Genomic DNA, 6,418 nt, shown 5'->3' on the forward strand with positions numbered 1-6,418 from the left:
ATCTATCTATCTATCTATCTATCTATCTATCTATCTATCTATATATCTATCTATCTATCTATCTATCTATCTATCTATCTATCTATCTATCTATCTATCTATCTAACTGTACTGATACCTATAAAAGTGGTTCATTTCTAAAAATAGAATTTATCTAAAAGTTAGAAATTCTCCCTTAATTTTTTCCTCTGAGCATCAATTCACATTTATTAGCTTAAAAACAGGCCCAAGGTTTATTAGTTGTCTTTTCTTCTAATGTGTGCTAATGAAGTTTTCAAAATCATAATTTGTTTTTTTTTAATTATTTATTTGTTTTAAATATCAAACCTTAACCGAACAACTTCATTTGTAACGTCTTTAAAAACACATTAAAGCCAAACAGAATTACTTTATGGCTTAATCTAAAATTTGGTGTAAAACATTGAAAATTGCCAAATAAATTATGATTAGTTTTAGAATTTTCTATGCTTAATGTTTAGAAAAAAATATAATAAAACTATAAAGGTCAATTAAAAGAAGTTTGTATGGAGAATTTGTTTAATAAAACTTTACTACAAGTGGGAATTAATTAAGGGCCTTATGATGTATTATAATATAATAATTTTATATTTTTTCTTATATTTATTTATAAATATATTTTTTAACCAAAAATTTTTGTTTGTTTTATTAATTATGTGTTTTTTTTTTGCTGAATTATTAATTAATTTCTGTTTCTTTTCCTACTTCTGCAAAAATTAAAATAAAAAAAAAACTCGAAATGTTACGTCACATACATAAATTCTTTTAATAACTAAAAATAAATTTAAAAAATATTCTTGATTTAAAATATTTTCAAATCATGTGTGTGCATGGTATTTTGTTTATTTTTTCCTTAATTAATTTGATAACGAAATAAAAAAATTTAAAAAACAGCTCATCTTCTATTTGTATTAAATATGCAAATTTTAAAATGTTTTGATTAATTTTTCAGTTCTAGTGAATGGAATTGTTATTCGTGGGAATTAGTGTCTTCAAATGTTAAATTTTTTTTTTATCAAATACATATTATAGATTAGGATAATTGTAATTTAAAGTATGTATTTATTTGTATTGCAATGAAATGTTTTTTTAAAGAAAGAATTGAAATTTTATACTTTTTAAATAATAAACCAGTTATTTGTTCTAATTTTAAAATTTAGCTTTAAATAATGTTCCTTTCCTAAGTCTTTTGTTTAAAGTGCAAAGAAAAAATATGCAAAGAATTCGCCATTTTTCGAATGGTTATTTTTCAATTGCGATTTAATATAGAAGCACGAGGGATAATAATAAAAGCTAAGAAATTCATTATAAAAAAGAGAATTTATCAAAAATTCCCCCTAAAAGGAGAGAAAAGAGAATTTATCAAAAATTTTCTATGAAGAGAGAATTTATCGAAAATTCTCTTTAAAAGAGAATTTATCGAAAATTCTCTATAAAAGAGAATTTATCGAAAATTCTCTATAAAAAGAGAATTTATCGAAAATTCTCTATAAAAAGAGAATTTATCGAAAATTCTCCATAAAAAGAGAATTTATCAAAAATTCTCTATAAAAAGAGAATTTATCGAAAATTCTCTATAAAAACAGAATTTATCGAAAATTCTCTATAAAAAGAGAAATTATCGAAAATTCTATATAAAAAGAGAATTTATCGAAAGTTCTCCATAAAAAGTGAATTTATCGAAAATTCTCTATAAAGAGAATATATATCAAATATTCTCTATAAAAAGAATATTTATCGAAAATTCTCTATAAAAAGTGAATTTATCGAAAATTCTCTATAAAAAGTGAATTTATCGAAAATTCTCTATAAAAAGTGAATTTATCAAAAATTCTGTATAAAAAGTGAATTTATCGAAAATTCTCTATAAAAAGTGAATTTATCGAAAATTCTCTATAAAAAGAGAATTTTTCAAACATTCTCTATAAAAAGAGAATTTATCGAAAATTCTCTATAAAAAGAGAATTTATCGAAAATTCTCTATAAAAAGAGAATTTATCGAAAATTCTCTATAAAAAGAGAATTTATCGAAAATTCTCTATAAAAAGAGAATTTATCGAAAATTCTCTATAAAAAGAGAATTTATCGAAAATTCTCTATAAAAAGAGAATTTATCGAAAATTCTCTATAAAAAGAGAATTTATCGAAAATTCTCTATAAAAAGAGAATTTATCGAAAATTCTCTATAAAAAGAGAATTTATCGAAAATTTTCTATAAAAAGAGAATTTATCGAAAATTCTCTATAAAAAGAGAAATTATCGAAAATTCTATATAACAAGAGAATTTATCGAAAGTTCTCCATAAAAAGAGAATTTATCGAAAATTCTCTATAAAAGGAGAATTTATCAAAAATTCTCTATAAAAAGAGAAAAAAGAGAATTATCGAAAATTCTCTATAAAAAGAGAAATTATCGAAAATTCTATATTAAAAGGGAATTTATCGAAAGTTCTCCATAATAAGAGAATTTATCGAAAATTCTCTATAAAAAGAATATATAACCAAAATTCTCTATAAAAAGAATATTTATCGAAAATTCTGTATAAAAAGAGAATTTATCGAAAATTCTCTATAAAAAGAGAAATTATCGAAAATTCTATATTAAAAGGGAATTTATCGAAATTCCCTCAAATTCTCTTACAAAAAGAGAATTTATCGAAAATTCTCCTCAAAAAGAGAATTTATCGAAAATTCTCTATAAAAAGAGAAATTATCGAAAATTCTCTATAAAAATAGAATTTATCGAAAATTCTCTATAAAAGGAGAATTTATCAAAAATTCTCTATAAAAAGAGAATTTATCGAAAATTCTCTATAAAAAGAGAATTTATCGAAAGTTCTCCATAAAAAGAGAATTTATCAAAAATTCTCTATAAAAAGAGAAATTATCGACAATTCTATATAAAAAGAGAATTTATCGAAAGTTCTCCATAAAAAGAGAATTTATCGAAAATTCTCTATAAAAAGAATATTTATCGAAATTCTCTATAAAAAGAGAATTTATCGAAAATTCTCTATAAAAAGAGAAATTATCGAAAATTCTATATAACAAGAGAATTTATCGAAAGTTCTCCATAAAAAGAGAATTTATCGAAAATTCTCTATAAAAAGAATATATATCAAAAATTCTCTATAAAAAGAATATTTATCGAAAATTCTCCTTAAAAAGAGAATTTATCGAAAATTCTCTATAAAAAGAGAAATTATCGAAAATTCTCTATAAAAATAGAATTTATCGAAAATTCTCTATAAAAATAGAATTTATCGAAAATTCTCTTTAAACAGAGAATTTATCGAGAATTTATCGAAAATTCTCTTTAAAAAGAGAATTTATCGAAAATTCTCTATAAAAAGAGAATTTATCGAAAATTCTCTATAAAAATAGAATTTATCGAAAATTCTCTATAAAAAGAGAATTTATCAAAAATTCCCTATTAAAAGCCAATTTGTTTTTAAATTCCTTACAGCAAAAAATCTTTTTTGGATAATTCTCTATTATAAGAAAGTTTGTTAAAAATGCTCTAAAAAAAGGATAATTTTAAGGAAGCTCTTCAAGTTTTCAAAATAAGAAATATAAAATTTAAAAACTTTTCAAATTACCCTCGTACATGTTAAAGATCCGTGTTTAGAATGGAATTACTACAAAAGAGTATTAAAAAGCAGTTATATTCATTGATTAATGTACTCTTTTTCAAAAATTAAATAAAAAACAAATATTGGTCAAGTTCGTTTAATAAAACTTTTGTTTGCCTGACTCCGGTAAATTTATTAATCATGTTCCAAACTAGGCTTTTGTGAGCTTTGCTTGTGCCTGCCGCTCATTACTTAAATATAAAAAACTTAATACGCTCTAAAAGAAAACAATAAATAAATACAAATAAAATTGAAAACTTAATACATTTTAAATTAAATTTATCTATTTTCTGTACTGTATGTCTGTCTGTCTGTCTGTCTGTCTGTCTGTCTGTCTGTCATGTTTCTTATGTTATTTTATATGCTTGATCAAATTTAACTTATATATTAAATGAATTGGCAAACTTCATATCGTACATATCGTGGGAATATTATAAAGTAAATATGATTTTAGCCTCATTCAAGGTTAAGAAAAATGCTTTAAAATGTCTTGTGTTAAAGTAATTTAATATTAATAAATTTCCTTGTTAATAAAACCATCAACTTTGTTTTAATATTTTTTTTCTTTCGTTATGTTTAAAATTTATGCGATTTAATAACATTTTACGTCCGTTTACAGTATATGAGTATGAAGTACTATTTATTTGTGTTTTTTTCTCTTCTTTTTTTGTATAATTTAATTTAAATTGTTTTATAATGTTTTTAACAAATTATAATTACCATTATTAAAATTAATTACCTTTAGCTATAGTAGAAGTATATTATTTGTATAGCAGTAAGTAAATCTAAATCAGAAGCCAATTGAGAGTCTGAGATATAAATAGGGGTTTCTTTAGTTTCAGAAATGCGTTAAATACCAACATTGGAACATTTTCTATTAAAAAAAGTCAATTTTTTAAGAATTTTCTATAAGAAGTTAAAACTTAACATTTTCTGTAAAATGTGAAAATTTGGAAAATTATCTGTAAATATAGAAATTTTCGAAATATTTCAATAAAACGTGAAAAATTTCTGAAATTCTGTATAAAAAGTGGAATTTTTCAAATATTTCCTGTAAAAATAAAAATTTCGAAAATTTTCTATAAAAAAATAAATTTTTAAAGATATTCTATAAAAGAGAAAATTTTTGAAGATTTTCTATAAAGAGATAAATCTGCAAAGATTAAAAAAGAAAATTTTTTCTATTAACAGAAAGAACATTTCGAACAATTTCTATAAAAAGAAAAAAAATTCAAAGAAATTTCCCTTAAAAGACAAAACTTTGAAAATTTCGTATCAAAAATAAAATTTAGAAAATTTTAAAATTAGAATTTATTTTTTTAAATGAGAAATTTTTAAAAATATTAAAAAAGAATTTTTCGAAGATTTCCTCATTAGAGAGACATTTTTGAAAATTTTCTATAAGTATATAATTTTTTGAAGATTTCTGATAAAAACAAAATAATTTTTTTAAGTTTTTCTATTAAAAGTGAAAACATTTCGAAGAATTGTTATGAAAAGAGAAACTTTCGAAGATTTTCCAATTTTCCAAAAGAGAAATTTTGCAAAGATTTTCTATAAAAGGAGTATAAATGGACGATTTTCTCTAAAAAGATAATTCTTCAAGGATTTTCTGAAAAAAGGTAAATTCTCTCAAATTTTGTAGAAAAAGATACATTTTTGAAAATTCTATAAAAAGAGAACATTTCGAAAAACTTCTATAAAAAGGGATATTTTCAGAGATTTTCCATAAAAAGAGTAAAATTAGAAGATTATTTTAAGGGAGAGAAAATTTCAATGATATTCTATAAAAATAAATTTTCAAAGATTTTTGTTAAAAAAAAAATTTAATATTTTCTATAAAAAGAGAAAATTTTGCAAATTTTCTTAAAAAGTAATAAATTTTCGAAGAATTCTTATAAAGGATAAATTTTTTGAAGATTTTATATTGAAAGAGAGAACATTTCGAAAAAAAATTTTATAAAAAGAGAAAACTTTGAAAATTTTCTATAAAGAGAGTAAATTTAAAGATTTTCTATAAAAAGACAACATTTCGAAGATTTCCTATAAAACGAGAAATTTTCCATAAAATTATTATAAAAAGAGAAAATTTGGAAAATTAAAAAAAAGAGAAATTTAAAGATAAAAATATTTCCTATAAAAAAATTAAATTCGAAGATTTTCTAAAAGAAGAGAAATTTAAAGATTTTCTATAAAAAGAAACGTTTTTACAAAGTTTCTGTAAAAAGATAAATTTTTAAAGATTTCTAAAAGACAAATTTTTTTGACAATTTTCTATTTGAAGTGAGAACATATTAAAGAATTGCTATTAAAAAAAAAAATTTCGAAGATTTTCTATAAAAAGAGAAAAATTCAAAAATTTTCTACAAAAAGAGAAATTTAAAGATTTTCTATAGAACGATAAATTTTTGAAGATTTTCTATTTAAAGAGAGAACATTGTGAAGAATTTTTATAAAATACGAGAATTTTTCACAGATTTATTGTAAAAAACGAAATTTGTCCTAATATTTTATAAAAGCATACATTTTCGAAGATTTTTAATAAAAAGATTTAAATTCGAAGATATCCTAGAAAACTAGAAAGTTTTGAAAATTTTCTATAAAAAATAATAAAATTCGAAAATTTTCTAAAAGAAGTGAATTATATTAAAAGATTTTCTGTAAAAAAGAGACATTTTTGTATTTTTTTTTTTTAAGATAGATTTTCAAAGATTTTTTAAAGACAATTTTTTGGAAGATTTTCTTATTGAAGAAGAAAATCTAATAAAT

The sequence above is a fragment of the Lucilia cuprina genome, chromosome 5 (assembly GCF_022045245.1).
Source record: "Lucilia cuprina isolate Lc7/37 chromosome 5, ASM2204524v1, whole genome shotgun sequence".
In the NCBI taxonomy this organism is placed as follows: domain Eukaryota; kingdom Metazoa; phylum Arthropoda; class Insecta; order Diptera; family Calliphoridae; genus Lucilia; species Lucilia cuprina.